Here is a 25,250-nt window from a genome sequence, read left to right as displayed (position 1 = left end):
GCTGACCCTGGCCTCTTACAAAAGCACCATTCTCCATCAGGCTTTGGCACCAGGACAGTGGGGCTGGACCAGCCACTCTTTTATTCCTTGACACTCACACTCAATATTCTCCTTACCTCCTTCGAAATCACCACCTCGCGGCAGGCTTGGGTAATCTGGCTTTTGGTTCACATGCCATGTCATGCTCCACAAGCTGCGTACACCCCAGAAACTCTAAAAACAGATCCTGGTCCCACTGAAGCAGTTCTCGGCAATGTTGCTTCTGGGCCTGTGACTTTGCCTCTGCCACTGTGACATTCTCAACCATGGCTTCAGGATTGGCCCCCAGGCATGTAGCCTCTACCGGTTCCCTGTCTCCCCACGGTTTAGCAGGTACAGCTATCTTCTCCCTGGCTGGTGGACCGTGTAGTTCATGTCATACTCAATTTTTCTCCCACTTCGTATGGGCCCTGCCACTTAGCCAGAAATTTGCTTTCTACCATGGGTATCAACACCAATATCTGATCTCCACGGCTAAACTGTCTCAAGTTTGCTGCCCGATTGTAGACCCTGGCCTGGGCCTCTTGTGCTTGACAGAGGCTCTCCTTCACAATCGGCATCACCTCCTCAATCCAGTCCTGCACCTGGGCCACATGCCCGATGATGCTCTGATGGGGTGTAACCTCTGCTTCCCAGGTCTCCATTACAATATCCAGATGTCCCCGGGCGTGCTTCCATATAGCAGCTCGGACAGTGAGAACCCCGCAGAGGCCTGTGGGACTTCCGTAATAGAGAACAGCAGGTACAGCAGTAGGTAATCCCAGTCTCGTCCATCCTTCACGACCTTCTTAAGCATGGATTTCAAGGTCTTGTTGACTCTCTTCCAGATCATTCGTCCCCGCATGGTACTCCAACATCTGGAGTTGTGTAATCTTGAGAGCCTTGCACAACTCCCACATCACTTTGGACATAAAAGAAGTTCCTTGGTCAGTCAGGATCTCCTTTGACAGATTCGTTCCAGAGAAAACATGGACTAGCTCTCGGCTATACTCCTGGCAGATGAATTTAAATTCGTACCACCTCCGGGTACTGTGTTGCATAGTCCAATACCATCGGATGTATTGTGCCCTCCTTGCAGACTTAACTAAGGGCCCCAGAAGTTCTATGGCAATCTGGTCAAATGGGACCTCTATTGCAAGCATTGGCAGTAGGAGACTACGAAAGTGGAATACGGGAGCAGTTAGCTGACAGGTAGGGCACAACCAGCAGTAGTTAACAATCTCCCTGTAACATCTGGGCAAGTAGAGCCTCTGAAAGACGCGCTCTTGAGTTTTGTCTACCCCCCAGACATCGCCGTACCCACAGAGGGGCAGAGGAGGTAGCTGACCCCCCTAGAAGCAGGGGCAGCTGACCCCCCTAGAAGCAGGGGCACGGATGATGAGGCCACCGACCGCCACCTGTTTGAGTAGGTAATGGTAACGGTTGCTTCAGGCAGCGCCGGCGGTAAGTAGAGGGCAGGGCAACATGATGGAGGGGAGAGCACCCACAGCCGCTAGTAGGAGCTTTAATCCCGGCCTCAGTGTCTGCCGGCTGCTCTGAACTGCAGATCAGCACGGCGGGGCCTGGAGTCAGTGATGACATCATCACTGAGGGCACCAAGTCCTGCAGTGCGGTGCCGACACACAAGCTGGGGAGACTGCTGGAGCTGGTAGGAGGAAAGAAGAAGTTAAAAAAAATGTAAATCCTTGTTAAATCAGACAGTGACCTGATGGGGAAATAATGTGGGGAGCTGTTGTATATGATGTGGGACTGGGAGCCCTATGGGGGCTGTATGGGAGCAATATGTATATGAGATGGACTCCCATATCATATACAGCCCCCAAAAGGCTCCCATATGGGGGGCCTGTATATGGTATGGGAGCCCTATGGGGGGCTATATATGAGATGGGGGCACTGGGGAGCTGTATATGAGATGGGAGCCCTATGGGGGGCTGTATATGTGTTTGTAGAGGGGTTCCGTTTTGAAGTTTGCCTCAGGCAGCAGTGTGGCTAGGTTCAACCCTGCCAATAAGCAAATAAAAAATATTATTCTTCCTGCGCTTTATACTTAACTCGCAGCGCTCCCCTGGTGACCACCGGTGTGTTCTTATCCCTCGCCGGGCTGCAGCGAGTGTGGGCTATAGGACCTGGAAGCACCATGTTACTGGTGACGTCGCCCGGTCACGTGGTGCTGTTTAAGGTCCTGTGTCAGGTCCTACGGTGCCGGGATGAGGAGCGATCAGTGTGAACCCGGTGATGTGAGTAAGAAGAACAGCAAGAAAGCGCAAAAAGAATTGACATGGTCATTCTTTTTGTGGATGCACTTTGCAGCGCAAAGCGCATCTGCAAAAAAACGGACCATGTGGACGCATTTCAGCAAAAGCCATTGATTTTGCTGGGATGCATTACGGAGCTGCGTTTCACTGCATTAACGCAGCGCAAATTAGCGTTGCATAAATGCAGAAATACGCAGCATGAGAGCGCACCTGTTTCTTTGAAGCAACTATTTAGAATTGAGTCCTCAGTGGTTGACACCTTTTTAATGGCTAACTGAAAAGATGGTAACAAAAATTACAAGCTTTCCAGACTACTCAGGCCTCTTCATCAGGCATAGACTATAAGCAAAAAAATATTATTATTATTCTTCCTGTGCTTTTTACTTACCCCGCAGAGCTCCCCCGGTGACCACCGGTGTCTTCTGATCCCCCGCCGGGCCGCAGCGAAGGACCATGTTACCGGTGACTTTGCCCCGTCACATGGTGCTGTTTAAGGTCCTGTGTCACATCCTACGGTGCCGGGATGAGGAGCGATCACCGTGGCAACCCGGTGAGGTGTGTAAGAAGAACAGATGAAGAGGCCTGAGTAGTCTCAAAAGCTAGAAATTTGTTACCATCTTTTCAGTTAGCCATTAAAAGGTATCAACCACTGAGGACTCTCAATTCTAAATATTTTTCTATCTACTGGCTAACACGGTACCAAGATATATATCTTTCCTGTTTGAAACAACTAATCATTAAAATTTATTCCAGTTATTTTGTTCTAAAATTTTACAACCTGAACGACCATGGCTTACCCCCCCCCCCCTAGTTTTTATCCTGGGTACACCCATGCCCCCAGATGCCATCCAGGACATGAGAATGAGCCAGGTCTATTACCCTACGCCTATGGGGGCTCGATACTAACAACTGCTCTATCACTTCGTCTCTGTTTAGTTATCTGATTTATCAGCTCCTTGTTTAAAGCAAAATGTGGAAACCTGGTGTCGACCCCTGGCTCTTGAGTGACCCCATTTATCACAGTCATATTGTCAAATACCCCTTTTAAAATAACATCCTGCATTTGAGCAGTCCCAAAATTCCCTTCAGAAATCCCCAATTCAGGAATCTCTGCATCGTTGGTCACCGTCTCGTCCTCGTCACCAGCAAGGACACACGGGGAACTCATCCACATCCAACTGCAATGGGGATGCATCATGATTAAACCGGGTTCTGTCTGAATCACTTGAAACTGAGGACTAAGAGCACTATATGTATTCGAGATGCGTCCAGTTATTCAAGACATTCCTTCCTCCAGTATGCACTGGTTTGTCAAGCAGCTTACTTTTTAAATTTGTCCAAATAAAGACTTTTGATTTTATTTCCTGAGCTGGATACCTTCATTTTCATACAGTCTATGTACCTGTGGGGATCCGCCTGCTCACAATTACCAAACAGGTTACTACAAACACGAGCACCACTCTGGAGTAAAGGTACCGTCACACTTAGCGACGCTGCAGCGATACCGACAACGATCCGGATCGCTGCAGCGTCGCTGTTTGGTCGCTGGAGAGCTGTCACACAGACCGCTCTCCAGCGACCAACGATGCCGGTAACCAGGGTAAACATCGGGTAACTAAGCGCAGGGCCACGCTTAGTAACCCGATGTTTACCCTGGTTACCATCCTAAAAGTAAAAAAAACAAACACTACATACTTACCTACAGCCGTCTATCCTCCAGTACTGTGCTCTGCACTCCTCCTGTACTGTCTGTGTGAGCACAGCGGCCGGAAAGCAGAGCGGTGACGTCACCGCTCTGCTTTCCGGCTGACCGACGCTCACAGCCAGTACAGGAGGAGTGCAGAGCGCAGCGCTGGAGGACAGACGGCTGTAGGTAAGTATGTAGTGTTTTGTTTTTTTTACTTTTAGGATGGTAACCAGGGTAAACATCGGGTTACTAAGCGCGGCCCTGCGCTTAGTTACCCGATGTTTACCCTGGTTACCAGTGAAGACATCGCTGAATCGGTGTCACACACGCCGATTCAGCGATGTCTGCGGGGAGTCCAGCGACCAAATAAAGTTCTGGACTTTCTTCCCCGACCAGCGACAGCACAGCAGGGGCCTGATCGCTGCTGCCTGTCACACTGGACGATATCGCGTAGCGAGGACGCTGCAACGTCACGGATCGCTAGCGATATCGTCTAGTGTGACGGTACCTTTAGCCTCTCCAGACGTACTGAATGACTAAGAAGGCTATTTACCTTCTAAACCCCACCGTTGGGTGGAGATATGATTAACAACCTCCCACCTGCTCTTTAGTTGTTCACGTAAAACCCATCCCTTAAAATGGCTAATTAACTCCTCTCTCTCTAAGGGTACCTTCACATTTAGCGACGCTGCAGCGATATAGACAACGATGCTGATCGCTGCAGCGTCGCTGTTTAGGTCATTGTGTGGTCGCTGGAGAGCTGTCACAAAGACATCTCTCCAGCGACCAACGATGCCGAAGTCCCCAGGTAACCAGGGTAAACATCGGGTTACTAAGGGCAGGGCCGCGCTTAGTAACCCGATATTTACCCTGGTTACCGTTGTTAAAGTTAAAAAAAACAAACAGTACATACTTACTTACATTCTGGTGTCTGTCCCCCGGCGTCAGCTTCCCTGCACTGTGTCAGCGCCGGCTGGCCGTAATGCAGAGCACAGCGGTGACGTCACCGCTGTGCTCTGCTTTACGGCCGGCCGGCGCTGATACAGTGCAGGGAAGCTGACGCCGGGGGACAGACACCAGAATGTAAGTATGTAGTGTTTTTTTTTTTTTTACATTTACAACGGTAACCAGGGTAAACATCGGGTTACTAAGCGCGGCCCTGCGCTTAGTAACCCGATGTTTACCCTGGTTACCAGTGAACACATCGCTGGATCGGCGTCACACACGCCGATTCAGCGATGACAGCGGGTGATCAGCGACCAAATAATGGTCCTGATAATTCCCCAACGACCAACGATCTCCCAGCAGGGGCCTGATCGTTGGTCGCTGTCACGCATAATGATTTCGTTAACGATATTGTTGCTACGTCACAAAAAGCAACGATATCGTTTACGAAATCGTTATGTGTGAAGGTACCTTAAGTACACCGGAGCAAACTTCTAGGTTTCAAATCGCTGAAGCTAATAGCCTCAGTGAAACATTTCTCCCCTCCAATACTTTTTCACAAGTGACACAAATAATCTATATTCGTCAGTCTTCTGTGTTGCAATATGGTAATCATAATAATTACCACAATGTGAAAGCTATATAAATCTTCTTAATCTTAGTCCTGTTCTGGACCATGTGTGAGCCTGCTACAGGAACTGATTAAATGGGTGACTTTGGATGTTTCATGCAAGGAAATACTTTCATGGTTGCATTTTTTTCCATTGCCACCAACCGTCAAATACACATTTACGCAATGGTTCAGGTGATGAGTTCCCTGAGTAAAGCTGCATTTACATTGAAAAATAATCTTGAACGCTCCTTTCACAGAAATATTGCCATGTAAACAGAAATATTGCCATGTAAACAGGCTGACAATAACCCAATGCAAAGCTCTAGTTCATCCCGTGAGATGATCTTTTGCGCAGCGCAAAAGATCATTATGCTCAGTGGTGCAAACATGACTTAGGCTGGGTTCCTATTGCGTTAGTGCAATCCGTTTAGCGCTAGCGCTAGCGGATTGCGCTAACGCAATGTTTTCTATGGGGCTGCGGTCGGGGTCGCGGTAACGTCCCCGCTCTCGCAGATCCCCGATCTGCGAGAGCGGGGAACGGACCGCGGGCGCGCCTTGGACGCTGCAAGCAGCGTCCGCGGCGCGCCAGGAATCACCGGCGCGTCGCTAGAGCGTGCCGAACATGGCACGCGCTAGTGAAGCGCGTTCCCATTGCCTTCAATGGACGCGTTAACGGACGCGTTGCACGGCGTTAATTTCGCCGTGCAACGCTGTCCGTTAAACGCGGTCCCATAACGCAATGGGAACCCAGCTTTACTCTGCCGAGTACCATGGCAGTTTTTGTGCACTGAGCGATCTATTACAGATTGCTCAGTACGCAGTTTATTTTGTTCTGCCTGTGTAATCAGGCTATTTGACCAGTAATAGGTAAATTTTTAGTACTTCTGTGTAAATGAACCCCTAAAAGGCACTTCTATTGATTTTCAAAGTTAGATTTTGTGTGTTTAACATTTGACAGGTGACTGGGATTGACAGCTGCCACATCAAAGCAATGTCTTAACCCCTGAGGTGGGGCAATCAGTGGTTATCAACAATTGGAGGGACTTCCTTTTTTACTCTGTCATCTCTGGAATTGTGATTTCTGGTGTTGACAGTTTTAGAGTATGTTCAGACTCTTGGGATTTGTTGCAGAAGAGCCATGACAAATTATAGTACAAACTTAAAATTCGCTACATGCCAGTTCTCTCAGAGTTGACCCAGATCTTTTTACCACAGATGTCACTTTGAAATAAAAAGGGTCAAATGCACAGCAACATCTGCAGTAAAAATTGATACGTAATACATGGGTATTTTTGAACATAACTTTTTAAAAATCAGCCATGTACTTAACAATGGCCCTCTGGCTATCCTGAGATTATGCTTGTAAGGGCATATCTGCAGTTGGTCATAACCACGAACTTTGTAGACATTAGTCTGTTTTCTTAATTCATCCAAATTTTTCCTATGGCTACATACATATAAAAGTGTGATGACTACAAAAAGGAAACAAGACTAAATCTATGCTATGCAAAGACACAATGAAACGTGTAGCCAATGCCCCTCATCAAAAGTGCCATTTTGACTGTTAATTTGCAAGACTGAAATGTATTATTAGCATTTATTACAAGCTAGATGGTGACCCGATTCTAACGCATTGGGTATTCTAGAATATGTATTTATGTATGTATATAAGAGCCACATAGTATATAGCACAGGCCACATAGTATATAGGAGCCATGTAGTATATAGCAGACAAATACTACGTGGCCTGTGCTATATACTATGTGGCTGCTATATACATACATATTGTAGAATACCCGATGCGTTAATACAGGCCACGCAGTATATAACAGTGGCCACGCAGTGTATAACACAGCCACGTATTATATAACACAGCCCACGCAGTATATAACACAGGCGACGTAGTATATAACACTGGCCACGTAATATATAGCACAGTCCACGCAGTATATAGCAGCCACGTAGTATATAACACTGCCCACGCAGTATATAGCTGCCACGCAGTATATAACACTGCCCACGCAGTATATAGCTGCCACGTAGTATATAACACTGCCCACGCAGTATATAGCTGCCACGCAGTATATAACACTGCCCACGCAGTATATAACAGTGGCCACGTAATATATAGCACAGCCCACGCAGTATAGAACACAGCCCACATAGTATATAACACTGCCTGTGTAGTATATAGCAGCCACGCGGTATCTAACAGCCCACGTAGTATACAGCAGTGTAGGCACCATATTCCTGTTAAGAAAATAATTTAAATAAAAAATAGTTATATACTCACCCCCTGGGATCTACCGAAGCTCCAGCGATACGCGCGCGGCTGCCGCCATCTTCCATTCCCAGGATGCATTGCGAAATTACGCAGATGACTTGGCGGTCTCACGAGACCGCTAAGTCTTCTGGCTAATTTCACAATGCATGACCGAGTACGGAAGATGGCGGCAGGCACGAGCGCATCGTCGGATGACGGAGGGTGAGAATAGCAGGTTTTTTTTTTTATTATTTTTAACATTAGATCTTTTTACTATTGATGCCGCATAGGCAGCATCAATAGTAAAAAGTTGGGGACACACTGGGTTAATCGCAGTGGTTACGGAGTGCGTTACCCGAGGCATAACGCGGTCTGTTACCACCGGCATTAACCCTGTGTGAGCGGTGACTGGAGGGGAGTATGCGGGCGCCGGGCACTGACTGTGGGGAGTAAGGAGCGGCCATTTTTTTCCGGACTGTGCACGTCGCTGATTGGTCGTGGCTGTTTTGCCGCAACCAATCAGCAACTTGGATTTCCATGACAGACAGAGGCCGCGACCAATGAATATCCGTGACAGAAAGAAGGAAAGACAGAAAGACGGAAGTGACCCATAGACAATTATATAGTAGACTTCCTTTCCCTGTTGTTTGCTTTCTTCAAATGGTAGCATAGCTAATATGGTTCAAAAAGACAAATGTCCATTAAGTTCAACCGAGGGATAAGAAAGTATAAAAGGTAGGCTCACATGCACAACCGCAATGCATAATCCTGTCCTCCACAAAAAATCTAGGTCTAATTCCCATTTTCAAGAATAGTCGTTACTAATTGACCTTCAAAGTCATAAGCATAGACCAGTGGACAATGGACTGTGAAAAAAATCTGAAGTATCATTCATATTTTTCAAAAATTATCGTACTGATGAATTCATGAAATATAAGTGATGTCTAACCAACTTGCTGGTTTTCTATGATTAGATAAGTGGAAATCTGGATGTTGGAAATAATCATCTACAAACTCGTGTTGTCTTGTCTTTATTCATTCTTTTACTTCCTCCACTGGTCAAGAGCTATGCTATGTGCACATGTTCCTACACAGTCAGGCATTAACATTTCACAATATGCAGCAGGGGCACATTTATAAAATTATCTCAGCACAGGGACATATTAATTAAAATGTACTTTGTTCATGGGAGAACCCCCTTTAATGTTGATAAACGTAGAGTAATGCACCTAGGATGGAGTAATCATATAGCAGCATATACATTAAATGCAACATACTCTGGACTACAGAACAGGAAAAGGACTTGGGTATTCTTGTTACAAGTAAGCTGAGCAGCAGTACTCAAGGTCAAGCAGTTGCTGCATAAGCAAATAAAATAATAGGGTGTATAAAAGATAAAAATCCATTGATCCAAAGTTATTTCCTTCTATAAATCATTTGTGGGACCACATCTTGAATGTAAGGTTCGGTTTTGTGTTTTACAATTTAAAAATAATATTGGGAAGTAAGAGGCAATTCATAGGCAGGCATGATTATTACAAGGGAGGGAAGGCCTATCCTTTAATGAAAGGATGAAAAAGTTGGGCTTGTTTAGCTTAGAAAATAAACTCCTCAGGTGATCTCATCTACATATACAGTGGGGCAAAAAAGTATTTAGTCAGTCAGCAATAGTGCAAGTTCCACCACTTAAAAAGATGAGAGGCGTCTGTAATTTACATCATAGGTAGACCTCAACTATGGGAGACAAACTGAGAAAAAAAAATCCAGAAAATCACATTGTCTGTTTTTTTAACATTTTATTTGCATACTATGGTGGAAAATAAGTATTTGGTCAGAAACAAAATTTCATCTTAATACTTTGTAATATATCCTTTGCTGGCAATGACAGAGGTCAAACGTTTTCTGTAAGTCTTCACAAGGTTGCCACACACTGTTGTTGGTATGTTGGCCCATTCCTCCATGCAGATCTCCTCTAGAGGAGTGATGTTTTTGGCTTTTCGCTTGGCAACACGGACTTTCAACTCCCTCCAAAGGTTTTCTATAGGGTTGAGATCTGGAGACTGGCTAGGCCACTCCAGGACCTTGAAATGCTTCTTACGAAGCCTCTCCTTCGTTGCCCTGGCGGTGTGCTTTGGATCATTGTCATGTTGAAAGACCCAGCCATGTTTCATCTTCAATGCCCTTGCTGATGGAAGGAGGTTTGCACTCAAAATCTCACGATACATGGCCCCATTCATTCTTTCATGTACCCGGATCAGTCGTCCTGGCCCCTTTGCAGAGAAACAGCCCCAAAGCATGATGTTTCCACCACCATGCTTTACAGTAGGTATTGTGTTTGATGGATGCAACTCAGTATTCTTTTTCCTCCAAACACGACAAGTTGTGTTTCTACCAAACAGTTCCAGTTTGGTTTCATCAGACCATAGGACATTCTCCCAAAACTCCTCTGGATCATCCAAATGCTCTCTAGCAAACTTCAGACGGGCCCAGACATGTACTGGCTTAAGCAGTGGGACACGTCTGGCTCTGCAGGATCTGAGTCCATGGTGGCGTAGTGTGTTACTTATGGTAGGCCTTGTTACATTGGTCCCAGCTCTCTGCAGTTCATTCACTAGGTCCCCCCCACATGGTTCTGGGATTTTTGCTCACCGTTCTTGTGATCATTCTGACCCCACGGGGTGGGATTTTGCGTGGAGCCCCAGATCAAGGGAGATTATCAGTGGTCTTGTATGTCTTCCATTTTCTAATTATTGCTCCCACTGTTGATTCCTTCACTCCAATCTGGTTGGCTATTGCAGATTCAGTCTTCCCAGCCTGGTGCAGGGCTACAATTTTGTTTCTGGTGTCCTTTGACAGCTCTTTGGTCTTCACCATAGTGGAGTTTGGAGTCAGACTGTTTGAGGGTGTGCACAGGTGTCTTTTTATACTGATAACAAGTTTAAACAGGTGCCATTACTACAGGTAATGAGTGGAGGAAAGAGGAGACTCTTAAAGAAGAAGTTACAGGTCTGTGAGAGCCAGAAATCTTGATTGTTTGTTTCTGACCAAATACTTATTTTCCACCATAATATGCAAATAAAATGTTAAAAAAACAGACAATGTGATTTTCTGGATTTTTTTTCTCAGTTTGTCTCCCATAGTTGAGGTCTACCTATGATGTAAATTACAGACGCCTCTCATCTTTTTAAGTGGTGGAACTTGCACTATTGCTGACTGACTAAATACTTTTTTGCCCCACTGTATAAATACATGTGTGGACTGGCACTTATACTTTCTAAAGGATTTACAAAGTTTTAGGGAAGATGAACCGCATGTGGATGAAAGACCATTCAGACATCTAAATAGGAAAGGGTTCTTTATAGTTAGAGAAGTCAAAATGGGGAATTCCATACTGCAAGAGGCAAGGATAACCGAAGACAAAATGATGTCACTTTTATACTCAAAATAAGATTGGCTGGCATTGTCCTGAAGTACAATGTAGTAGGTGATAGTCATATCAATACAACTACAAGGAGAGCTAATCCATCTCAGTTATACAGGTTTACTCACAAAGAACATGCCGAGGAGGAGGATGGTGATTCTGCAATCAAGTTCAAGTAGAAATCAACCAAAACAAGACTTAACTCATTATCATGAGAGACTTGAATGCCAAAGTGGGCCAAGGTAAACATGGAACCGTTGTTGGAAACTTTGGACTTAGTACAACAAATAAACTGTCCATCATGAACACCTTCCAAAATCACAAACCAAGACTGTACACATGGATATAACCAATGTGGCCTATAAGAATCAGATTGACTGACTACATGTGTTCACTAAAGCCTCAGGTCGTCAATCATTACTGTGAAAACAAGACCAGGAGCTGACTGTGGAACTGATCATGAACTTTTACAGGCCGTTTTCAACTTTGATTTGACCAACACACCTGAATTTTATTGTAACAGTCTGTACAATCGACTTACATAACTGGACACGGATGAAAGAAAGCCTGAGTAATTATGGACACACATAAAGACTGTTCTTACTGAAAAAGCCAGTACATCAGTAAGCAAGAGGCACAAGAGAGCCTGACAATCATGGTTAACAGAAGAGACCCTAAAGATGATCGAATAAAGATGAATGGCAAAAGAAAAAGGTAACAAGCAGTACGCAAATAACATCAGTAAAAGACTAAAGACAGTCATTCAAGCAGACAAAGAACTTTATATTACCAAAGGATATGTACAGAGATAGAAAGTGTAACATTAATGCTGGCGCCCCTGCATAGATCCCCTTCCCCCTCCATGTAGGGATGCCAACATACTCACTGCCCTGGCTGTGCTGTGTGGTCCATAGCATGCTCCCTGTTTCCTGGGCCCAAGCACTTCCTGGTGCCTTGCTCCACTGTTTTTAAAGGGGCTGTGCACGATCCTGCTAAGTTGCCCCCAGCCAATAGCTTGGAGGCATCTTGTATAAAAGGCACTTTCCCCAATAGGAAGGTGACTAGTCAACATTGTGTCATTAGTGAGTTAGTATGGAACTTGTGAGTTGTTAGGTACCCTAGTCCAAGTGTGGCCAGAGCTTTAACCTGCCTCCCATGGGGTGTGGCCATTGCCTGAACCTGCCTCCCCTGGTTCATGTGTGGTCAGTGCCTGAACCTGCCTCCCCTGGTCTGTGTGTGGCCAGGGTCTGAGCCTCCCTCCCCTGGTCCATGTGCCCAGTGCCTGAACCTGCTTCCTCTGGTATGTGTGTGGCCAGTGCCTGAACCTGCTTTCCCTGCTCTGTGTGTGGCCAGTGTCTGAGCCTACCTAGCCTGGTCCGTGTGGCCAGTGCCTGAACCTGCCTCCCTGTTATGACCTGGTGGTCAGGACAATAATGGACCTGGTAGTTAAGAGCACACGGAATGACCTGAAAGTTACTGATAATAAGGACGAGCTCTGGGACGTGGGAACTCTGCTGACCGCAATCCCTAAACCTATCAAACACACTAGAAATAGCCGTGGATTGCGCCTAACGCTCCCTATGCAACTCGGCACAGCCTAAGAAACTAGCTAGCCCTGAAGATAGAAAAATAAAGCCTACCTTGCCTCAGAGAAATTCCCCAAAGGAAAAGGCAGCCCCCCACATATAATGACTCTGAGTAAAGATGAAAATACAAACACAGAGATGAAATAGATTTAGCAAAGTGAGGCCCAACTTACTGAACAGACCGAGGATAGAAAAGGTTACTTTGCGGTCAGCACAAAAACCTACAAAAAGACCACGCAGAGGGCGCAAAAAGACCCTCCGCACCGACTCACGGTGCGGAGGCGCTCCCTCTGCGTCCCAGAGCTTCCAGCAAGCAAGACAACAAATTAAATAGCAAGCTGGACAGAAAAATAGCAAACCAAAGAAATACAAGCTGGAACTTAGCTTCTGATGGGAAGACAGGTCACAAGAACGATCCAGGAGTCAACTAGACCAATACTGGAACATTGACAGGTGGCATGGAGCAAAGATCTAAGTGGAGTTAAATAGAGCAGCAGCTAATGAATTAATCTCGTCACCTGTGAAACTCAGAAACACCCACCAGAGGAAGTCCATGGACAGAACCAGCCGAAGTACCATTCATGACCACAGGAGGGAGCCCGACAACAGAATTCACAACACCTCCCCTGGTCAATGTGTGGCCAGTGCCTGAACCTGCTTCCCCTGGTCTGTGTGTGACCAGTGCCTGAACCTGCTTCCCCTGCTCTGTGTGTGTTCAATGCCTGAACCTGGATCCCCTGATCATGTCTAGCAAGTGCCCAAACCCCTGTTCCTTGTGTGGCCAGTGTCTGAATTCTGAACCACATCCAGCGGTACCTGCACGCTAAAGCCACGCTGGCGGTACCTGAATCAGTTCCTGAGGCCTGTGTGTTTAAATGTGCACTTAACTCAGTACTCCGTAATGTGTCTGGACTGTTATACCAGGCTCTGAATCCAGTCCTGTCTGTGACTCCATTTTGGAATGCTTCCTGCCCCAGGAGTAGTCTGAACAGAGCATGAGTCCGGTCTGTTCAGCGTACCTGACCCTTGAGGTCAGCAGCTGCAGTATCAGGAACAGCTTTGGCATGGTGGCTATCTGCAGCTCAAGCCTGACTACACCATGAAGAACACCATGTAGCTGCTTAGCTATGCAAAAAAAAGAAAGAAATGTCCAGCTTCACCGAGTCCGTAAAAAAGCGATTTCTTTATTAACAAACTTTAAACATGGAGGATACAGACTTCAGCACAACCATATGGTCATGTTTAAGGGAGCCTAGTCTCCAGAAACGCGTTGAGATTCTTACCCATATGGATCTTGCACACCTGGACACAGCGGGTCCATGCTCCCGAGGTTTGGTTGCTGAATCACGGGTGAACTGGTTTATGTTCCTTCTTACTAAGCTGCTTAGCTATGCCCCTCCCTAGGTATGCCAAGACCTGTGGCACAGTGGGTCCACAAACCATAGGCATGAAAGCGAACTTCTGAGGTGCAAGACAAGGAAGGCATACCTAAAGATCAAAGAGCTACAATGAAAGTTTCAACCAAGAGTGGGCATGTTGAAAGATGCCAATGGGAACAAACTAGCTGAGCCAGAACAGATCAAGGAAAGATGGAAAGAGTATACAGAGCACATCTACAGGAATGACTGGGTGATATGGGAGGAAACTGAGAATGGAAATGATAGAGAGATGAACATCCGGAAAGACAATGCTGTTGCTGCAATAAAGCTTCTGTCAAGCAACAATGCCCCTGGATGTGACAGTATTCCAATAGAGGTAATTAAGTCTTCTGAAGAAGCAGTTGATGTCGTCGCATGCCTGTGTCAACAGATATGGACAACTGGTAAATTGTAGAAAGACTGGACAAGATCGATGATTATTTCCATTCTGAAGAAGGGAGATACTACCGACTGTGGAAACTATCGGACTATTGTGCTCATACCTCATGCCAGCAAAATACTACTGAAGATCCTACAAAGACTGTTACAGCCTTACTTTGACAAAGAGCTATCAGAGGAACAAGCAAGATTCAGAAAAGGCAGAGGAACAAGATATGTAGTTGCTAACATCATATGGATAATGGAAAAGATCAAAGAATACAACATGGAAATCTTTTAGCTTCATCAACTGTGTTGAGTACCAGAAACTTTGCTACACCATGAAGGATATTGGTGTTTCAAACCATCTGATCAGCCTCATTAAGAACCTTTACGTCGACCACGTAGCAACAGACCAAATCGAACACGACGACCGACCCAGCATGGTTCAAAGTAGATTGAGGCATCAGACAAGGCTGCATCCTGTCACCATTTCTCAGAAGCTAATTTCAGGATTGCTGAAAACAAAAAATCTAAATTCTGGACAAATCATCAACAACCTTCAATATGTAGACCATACAACATTGATGGCAACAAGCGTAGATGGAATGAATGACTTATTACAGAGTGTCAAGATGGAAAGTTCGAACTAGAGACTGCTATTCTTTGCAAAGAAGACAATATTAACTTCTGCCAAGTACGATCAGGACTCATGTGAGATGGACAGCGACAAACTGGAAGTTGTAAAGGACTTAACCTACTCGGTTATATTATCACTCAAGATGCAGTGACGACACCATAAATTAATAAATAGAAGAATAGCTAGCTATGAGCAAATCAACACGTTCTTGAAATCAAGGAATATTTCACTTCACTTGCGATGAAAACACTGTATATAGTATGTTTTTTTTTTCTCTAGTCACCTTCCACGACAGCATATGGAGGTTGTCTCTTTGCCCTAATAGGGAACAGGAAACACAGAGAGGTTTAAAAGGACCTCCCACCTACCAGTGTCTTTCCTGTTCCCCATGGGACAGGGGAAGGTCTCCATGTGCTGTAGTGGCCGGCAACTGCAGTACCTTGTACAGGCTTTAGCCTGTTTAAGCCGGGCAGCTGATGGTCGCTTCGCCTCCTCCGGTGCTGCTCCCGTCGTCCTGCTTGCAGGTGCCTCGGGACCCCCTCCCGGCCTTCCCGCGCCCCCACGAGGGCAAAGCAGGCCTGGGATCCTTCGCTGGTTTCCTCCATGAGCTTCCCGGCGTTCTCCCCTTCCATTCGGTCGGCTCGGCATTCTGGAAGTGACGTCAGCGGTCGCGCGTGCGTCACTTCCGTTTTTTCATATAATCCTGAAGCCGGTACTTCCGGGTTCGCCGACCGGCGTGTCGGGCTGATGGCGTCCCTCACATGGATCCTGGAGGGGGGAGGGGGAGCAATTGATTGCTGGAGGCAGGTGCTGGACGGCGTTCTTAAAATCCTGCTGAACCACCACTGAGGTAAGGCTATTTCCCCAGTATGGATGGTTCTTTGTGCCCTGCGTCTGCGGAGCCCAGTGCTACCCCTGCTACTGTGAGTGTTTGCAGGGATGGGATCCGGGAGGTAGTACCTTCAGGGGGTTTAGTTGTCCTCACTCCTCTCTCCCTTTCTGTTTCAGGGAGAAAAGTCTACCCCTAGAGCCGCCAATAAAAAGAAATGCCCAGTCTGTTCTGCTAAACTCCCTCTTAACTGGGATAAAAAACTCTGTCAGCCATGTACTGACAGAATAATAAAAGCCGAGCAACCATCTCTGCTGGATGAAATTCGCTCCCTCGTAAAACAGGAGGTGCAATCTTCATTGGCAGCTTTTACTCCTCCACCTCCGCCACCGCCACAACATTCCCCAGCTAAAAAGCGAAAAATTCAGGTAGTTGAATCTGATTCTGATTCAGACCTCTCTCATACCTCTTCTGTGGGCTGGGAAGATCCAGTATCACCTAAAGCTGAGGACAGGAAATACTTCTTTTCCTCAGATTACATTGAGGATCTAGTATCCGCTGTCCGTAATACTATGGGCCTAGAAGAGGAACCTGAACCACAGTCCATACAGGATCAAATGTTTGGTGGGCTCAGATCGGAGAAGAGAGTGGGGTTCCCAGTGCACACTAACGTTGTTAGTATGGTTGATCAGGAATGGGAACAGCCTGAGAAACGCCTCAGTACCCCTTCAGAAATGAAGCATAGATTTCCTTTAGAGGGTGAAATTATCAAATTGGACATTCCAAAGGTTGATGTGCAGGTGGCTAGAGTCGCCAAAAGAACAGCACTCCCTTTTGAGGATTCTTCGCAATTAAAGGATCCTATGGACAGGAAGATTGAAAGTCTCCTAAAAAATTCATGGGAAACGTCAACGTCTGTCCTTAAGGCTAACGTCGCTTCTACTTGTGTTGCCAGGGACCTCTCCTGCTGGCTAGAAAAATTAGTGTCTCACATATCTCAAGGTACCTCAAGAGGCGAGATATTAGATTCACTCCCCATTCTGCATAAAGCTACTGGGTTTCTGGCTGACGCTTCTCTGGAGTCTGTTAGAGTGGCCGCCAGATCCCTGGTGCTTTCCAACTCTGCCAGAAGAGCCCTCTGGCTTAAAATATGGAGCGGTAATATCACCTCTAAAGCCAAGTTGTGTGCCATACCCTTTAAGGGAGATTATGTTTTCGGTCCGGCCTTAGATGACATTCTTGACAAGGCTACCGACAAGAAAAAGGCACTCCCGGAGCAAAAACCACCGAGGAAACGTTTTTTTTCGTGCCCCACAGTCTCAGCCTTCTCAAGCAAGAGGTAAAGGCAAAACCGGCAGGTGGAGTTACGCAAAGGGTAGAGGGAAAAATATTTTTGTCCCACAGCAACAGCAGCAGCAGTCCCAACAGGACAAACAATGACTCTGACGCGGTGGGGGGAAGACTCTCAAAATATGTGGGTCAGTGGGAAAATATCACCAGTTCCCACTGGGTCCTCAATGTTATCAAGGAGGGCCTATTGATAGAGTTAATTTCTCCCCCCCTCAAGGTCTAAAAGTTACTACCCTTCTGACATCAAGAGATCACAGTTTGTTGACATTGGGTCTCCGAGATCTTGTGAAGTCAAATGGGATCTCCCCAGTTCCACAATTGGAACGGGGAAAAGGACATTATTCTCGTCTGTTTTTGGTACCCAAACCCTCAGGGGACGTACGTATTATCATAAACCTGAAAGGTCTGAACCAACATGTGAAATATCGCAAGTTCAAGATGGAGTCTGTAAAATCTGCAATTCCTCTGATAGGACATCACTCCTTTTTGGCAACCATCGACTTAAAGGATGCATATTTTCACATTCCTATTCACCCGAGACACAGAAAATATCTCAGGTTTGCGATACAGGGGAGTCATCGAGTGGAGCACTATCAGTTTTGAGTCCTTCCCTTCGGCATTTCCTCAGCACTGAGGGTGTTCTCCAAAATCATGGCAGAGGCAGTGTCATTTATCCGAAAACAAGGTGTCTGTATAGTGCCCTATCTGGACGATCTCCTGATAGTAGCTCCCACCGAGATGACCCTGATATCCCATGAGTCAACCACTTTAGAGATATTGAGGTCTCAGGGTTGGATTCCAAATATGAAAAAATCTCAGCTTCAACCCTCAAAAACCTGGAAGTTCTTGGGTGTGGTCCTGGACTCGGCAAAACAGATGTCCTTTCTCCCAGACGATCACAGGCTACCATTAGTAGCTAAAATCAGAAGATTCAAATAGATGAGATCTCCTACTCTTCGAGAGGGAATGTCTCTCTTAGGCTCCATGACAGCCTGCATACAATCGGTGGCTTGGGCTCAAGTTCACTCAAGAATTCTCCAAACCCACATTTTAGACAAATGGGATGGTCGACCTGGCTCTCTAACAAAAAGAATCCACACACCCGGGCGAGTGAAAGCATCCTTAACGTGGTGGATGAATTCCAGAAACCTCCTGAAGGGTGTGAGCTGGATTCAGCTTCCACTAACCACGATCAAGACAGATGCCAGCAAGAGGGGCTGGGGAGCCATAATAAACCATGTTCGTTACCAAGGTCTTTGGAACCAGTCGATCAGCGAGAAATCAAATTTCAGAGAGCTCAAAGCTGTGGAAGAGGCCCTGTTAGCAGCAAGCTGTCAGATTTTTGGTCAACATGTCCAGATATATTCATACAATATGACCACGGTGGCTCACGTCAAGCACCAGGGCAGTACAAAATTCCTCAGTTTAAAAAAGATCTCCGCTCGAATTTTTTATTGGGCCGAAAAACACTTACTATCCCTGACGGCAATTCACCTAAAGGGGGCTGCAAATATTCAGGCAGATTACCTGAGTCGTCAGGACATTCATCCTTGCGAATGGAGCCTGGATCTTCAAACGTTCAACATGCTAGTACAAAAGTGGGGTCTTCCAGATGTCGACCTCTTTTCCTCTCACCAGAACGCAAAAGTCGAAACCTTTTTTTCCTTGAACCCAAAAGGCAAACCCAGAGGAGTGGATGCCCTAGTCCAAGATTAGCATTTCCGGCTAGCCTACGCATTTCCACCAATCCCAAGTCTTGCAAAGGTTCTACGGAAGATACGGATAGAAAGGACTCCGACTATTCTGATAGCTCCCTTTTGGCCCAAAAGAAGTTGGTTCAACTTGATCATCCAACTACAAGTGGACAGGCCGGTAATGTTACCACTAAAAATCAATCTCCTCTCTCAGGATCCCATTCTCCACGCAGACCCTCAGAAATGGAACTTAGCGGCGTGGTTACTGAAGCCCAGGTTTTGAAAGCAAAAGGGTTATCGGACCCTGTCATAGCTACTCTCCAAAAATCGAGGAAGCCAGTAACCAACGCCATCTACAACAAAATCTGGAAAAAGTTTTCATCGTTTTGTCTGCCTAACCTTCTAGACCCTCTCAAGCCAAATATACCTAACATATTAGATTTTTTACAAAATTGCTTGGAGATGGGTCTTAGACCCAGTACTCTCAAAGTCCAGGTCTCTGCACTTAGCTCTTTTTTTGATCAAGATCTAGCAGGTCATCGCTGGATCAAAAGGTTTTTAACATCGGCAACTAGGATGAATCCTAGAAAACAGATCATAGTTCCCCCATGGGATCTCAATGTGGTGCTCCAAGGTCTTACAGGTCCACCTTTTGAACCTTTGTCCTCCTGTTCTCAAAATCTTGTCTATAAAACTGTGCTTTTAGTAGCCATAACTTTGGCTAGAAGAGTGGGTGAACTGCAGGCCTTATCTATAAGAGAGCCTTATCTTCTAGTGAGAGATGATTCAATAGTACTTCGTCTGGATCCTTCTTTTCTTCCGAAAGTTATCTCTGAATTTCATCGTTCCCAAGAGATCGTTCTACCGACCTTTTGCCATAAACCTGCAAACTTGGAAGAAAGAAGATTCAGCACTCTAGATGTACGACGTATTCTGTTACAATACTTAGATCAGACCCGTGCTCTCAGAATCAATCATAACCTCTTTGTCCATCTCTCAGGACAAAATAAGGGAAAAAAAGTAGCTAAAAGTACCATTGCTACATGGATCAAAAAAGCCATAACGGAAGCCTACCTTGCTCAAAACAAAATACCTCCAGTAGGGATCAAGGCCCATTCAACAAGATCTACGTCGGTTTCCTGGACAGAAAGAGCAGGAGCATCTCCGGAGCAGATCTGCAGGGCAGCAACGTGGTCTTCACTCCATACCTTCTCTAAGCATTATAGATTAGATGTATTGTCCAATAAGGACTTAGTCTTCAGCCGTAAAGTTCTCCAGGCCGTTGTCCCTCCCTAGTGCCAAATTAGTTGGTATTCCTCCCTATGCCGTCGTGGAAGGTGACTAGAGAAAATAGAATTATTCTTACCGTTAATTCGGTTTCTAGGAACCTTCCATGACGGCACTAATTTCCCACCCGATACATATTCCTGGACTAGTTCTGGGATTCAGAAGGTAAACCGGTGCTATGGTCTCAGTTGTAAGTCACTGGTAGGTGGGAGGTCCTTTTAAACCTCTCTGTGTTTCTTGTTCCCCATTAGGGCAAAAAGACAACCTCCATATGCCGTCGTGGAAGGTTCCTAGAAACCGCATTAACGGTAAGAATAATTCTATTTTCAGTAGTAATGAATACGAAACCTGGACGATAAAGAAACAAGACAGAGGAATCTGCATCTCTGAAATGCGGTGCTGGAGAAGTATGTTATCAATGGATGGCAAGAAGAACTAACAAATCAATCTTGCAACAAATCAAGCCAGACATGTCACTCAAAGCAAGGGTCACCAAGCTACGACTTGCCCACTTTGCTCTTTTCGAATCGTGTCCAATCACTGGAGAAGAACAACATACATGGTCAGAATAATAGAAGGAACAGGGTAAAGAGAGAGACCAGCAAGTTTATGATTTCATACAATCAAAATAACAGCAGAGAAGACCCTAGTGGTCCTATCAAGGCTTGCACTAAATCGATCTTCCTACAGATTGTTCATCTATCAAGATTGAGCCAAAGGCTTATAAATAATAAATAGTACATGAGCCTTGAAGCACTGCAAAATTGTTCAAAAATGGTATGAAAAACATAAAGATTTCAAGATGTTGAATTTGCCTCCAATTTTTGTACAGTTCAATTAGATTGAGCATTTGTGGGATTAACTGGAAAATCAAGTCCCATCATGGAAGTTCAACTTCTCTGCACCATAAAATACAGGGGTATTTCCCCCGAAGAAGCTAACACGAAATGCGCATTGGGGTACCAAGGCCTCACTCCCTCCAGGTGGCTCAGTTGACTATTTTACATCTGGTACTCATTTCTGAACTGTCCATTTATTTACTAGCCTGCATTTTAGTGATATTCTGAGTGACAGGATAACTTTTGGCTGAATTGTATGATCTTTATACACTGCTCAAAAAATAAAGGGAACACTAAAATTCCACATCCTAGATATCACTGAATGAAATATTTCAGTTGCAAATCTTTATTCATTACATAGTGGAAAATCAAATTACAGGCTGATGTAACTTCAGTTGAAATGCCTCAAGACAACAAAATGATGCTCAGTAGTGTGTGGCCTCCATGTGCCTGTATGACCTCGCTACAATGCCTGGGCATGCTCCTGATGAGGCAGCGGATGGTCTCCTGAGGGATCTCTTTCCAGACCTGGACTAAGGCCGGTTTCACATTCACATTTCCCTTATCTGCAGCGGGCTGCGGACTTCCTCCGTGAAGCCCCGCCCTCGGCCGCACCTCCGCCGCTAGCACCGCCTACTTCTGCATGTGGCCTGCGTACCTATATTTAACATTAGGTACGCAGGTTGTGTGGCTGTATGCAGATGGTGCTGCATGCGTCGTTTTGACGATGTGGCGACCAGCGTAGACGCAGCCTGTAGCATTTTTTTTTCGCATCGACAAAATGACGCATGTGGCACTATCCGCATACAGCCACATGACCTGCGTACCTAATGTTAAATATAGGTACGCGGGCCGCATGCAGATGTAGGCGGAGCTAGCAGCGAAGGTGCGGTGGAGTGCGGGGCTTCACGGAGGAAGTCCGCAGCCCGCCGCAGATCAGGTAAACGCTAGTGTGAAACTAGCCTAAAGCATCCACCAACTCCTGGACAGTCTGTGGTGCAACGTGACGTTGGTGGATGGTGCAAGGCATGATGTCGCAGATGTGTTCAATCGGATTCAGGTCTGGGGAATGGGCGGGCCAGTCCATAGCTTCAACGCCTTCATCTTGCAGGAACTGCTGACACACTCCAGCCACATGAGGTCTGGCATTGTCCTGCATTAGGAGGAACCCAGGGCCATTTGCACCAGCATATGGTTTCACAAAGGGTCTGAGGATCTCATCTCGGTACCTAATGGCAATCAGGCTACCTCTGGCGAGCACATGGAGGGCTGAAATGCCACCCCACACCATTACTGACCCACTGCCAAACCGGTCATGCTGAAGGATGTTGCAGACAGCAGATCACTCTCCATGGCATCTCCAGACTCTGTCACGTCTGTCATGTGCTGAGTGTGTACCTGCTTTCATCTGTGAAGAGAACAGGGCGCCAGTGGCGAATTTGCCAATCCTGGTGTTCTGTGGAAAATGCCAAGTGTCCTGCACGGTGTTGGGCTGTGAGCACAACCCCCAACTGTGGACGTCGGGCACGCAGACCATCCTCATGGAGTTGAGTTGGTTTCTAACCGTTTGTGCAGACACATGCACATTTGTGGCCTGCTTGAGGTCATTTTGCAGGGCTCTGACAGTGCTCCTCCTGGTTTTCCTTGCATAAAGGCTGAGGTAGCGGTCCTGCTGTAGGGTTGTTGCCCATGTCTCCTGGTGTACTGGCCTGTCTCCTGGTAGTGCCTCCAGCCTCTGGACACTACGCAGACAGACACTGCAAACCTTCTTGCCACAGCTCGCATTTTTGTGCTATCCTGGATGAGCAGCACTACCTGAGCCACTTGTGTGGGTTGTAGAGTCCGTCTTATGCTACCACGAGTGTGAAAGCACAACCAACATTCAAAAGTGACCAAAACATCAGCCAGAAAGCATTGGTACTGAGATGTGGTCTGTGGTCCCCACCTGCAGAACCACTCTATTGAGTGTTTCTTGATAATTGCCAATAATTTCCATCTGTTGTCTATTCCATTTGCACAATAGCATGTGAAATTGATTGTCAAACAGTGTTCCTTCCTTGGAGTTATATTCTGTTGTTTAACCCCTTTACCCCCAAGGGTGGTTTGCACGTTAATGACCGGGTCAATTTTTACAATTCTGACCACTGTCCCTTTATGAGGTTATAACTCTGGAACGCTTCAACGGATCCCGGTGATTCTGACATTGTTTTCTCGTGACATATTGTACTTCATGATAGTGGTAAAATTTCTTTGATATTACCTGCGTTTATTTGTGAAAAAAACGGAAATTTGGCGAAAATTTTGAAAATTTCGCAATTTTCCAACTTTGAATTTTTATGCAATTAAATCACAGAGATATGTCACACAAAATACTTAATAAGTAACATTTCCCACATGTCTACTTTACATCAGCACAATTTTGGAACCAAACATTTTTTTTTGTTAGGGAGTTATAAGGGTTAAAAGTTGACCAGCAATTTCTCATTTTTACAACACCATTTTATTTTAGGGACCACATCTCATTTGAAGTCATTTTGAGGGGTCTATATGATAGAAAATACCCAAGTGTGACACCATTCTAAAAACTGCACCCCTCAAGGTTCTCAAAACCACATTCAAGAAGTTTATTAACCCTTCAGGTGCTTCACAGGAATTTTTGGAATGTTTAAATAAAAATTAACATTTAACTTTTTTTCACAAAAAATTTACTTCAGCTCCAATTTGTTTTATTTTGCCAAGGGTAACAGGAGAAAATGGACCCCAAAAGTTGTTGTACAATTTGTCCTGAGTACGCTGATACCCCATATGTGGGGGTTAACCACAGTTTGTGCGCATGGCAGAGCTCGGAAGGGAAGGAGCGCCATTTGACTTTTCAATGCAAAGTTGACTGGAATTGAGATGGGACGCCATGTTGCGTTTGGAGAGCCACTGATGTGCCTAAACATTGAAACCCCCCACAAGTGACACCATTTTGGAAAGTAGACCCCCTAAGGAACTTATCTAGAGGTGTGGTGAGCACTTTGACCCACCAAGTGCTTCACAGAAGTTAATAATGCAGAACCGTAAAAATAAAAAATCATTTTTTTTCACAAACATTATCTTTTCGCCCCAAATTTTTTATTTTCCCAATGGTAAGAGAAGAAATTGGACCACAAAAGTTGTGGCACAATTTGTCCTGAGTACTCTGATACCCCATATGTGGGGGTAAACCATTGTTTGGGCGCATGGGAGAGCTCGGAAGGGAAGGAGCGCCGTTTGACCTTTCAATGCAAAATTGACAGGAATTGAGATGAGACGCCATGTTGCGTTTGGAGAGCCACTGATGTGCCTAAACATTGAAACCCCCCACAAGTGACACCATTTTGGAAAGTAGACCCCCTAAGGAACTTATCTAGAGGTGTGGTGAGCACTTTGACCCACCAAGTGCTTCACAGAAGTTTATAATGCAGATCCGTAAAAATAAAAAATCATTTTTTTTTCACAAAAATTATCTTTTCGCCCCCAATTTTTTATTTTCCCAATGGTAAGAGAAGAAATTGGACCACAAAAGTTGTGGCACAATTTGTCCTGAGTACTCTGATACCCCATATGTGGGGGTAAACCATTGTTTGGGCGCATGGGAGAGCTCGGAAGGGAAGGAGCGCCGTTTGACCTTTCAATGCAAAATTGACAGGAATTGAGATTGGACGCCATGTTGCGTTTGGAGAGCCACTGATGTACCTAAACATTGAAACCCCCCACAAGTGACACCATTTTGAAAAGTAGACCCCCTAAGGAACTTATCTAGATGTGTGGTGAGCACTTTGACCCAATAAGAGCTTCACAGAAGTTTATAATGCAGAGCCGTAAAAATAAAACAAAATTTTTTTCCCACAAAAATAATTTTTTAGCCCCCAGTTTTGTATTTTCCTGAGGGTAACAGGAGAAATTGGACCCCAAAAGTTGTTGTGCAATTTGTCCTGAGTGCGCTGATACCCTATATGTGGGGGAGAACCAGCGTTTGGGC

Source organism: Ranitomeya imitator, chromosome 5, assembly GCF_032444005.1.
Source record: "Ranitomeya imitator isolate aRanImi1 chromosome 5, aRanImi1.pri, whole genome shotgun sequence".
Classification (NCBI taxonomy): domain Eukaryota; kingdom Metazoa; phylum Chordata; class Amphibia; order Anura; family Dendrobatidae; genus Ranitomeya; species Ranitomeya imitator.
This window is presented reverse-complemented; position numbering follows the sequence as displayed.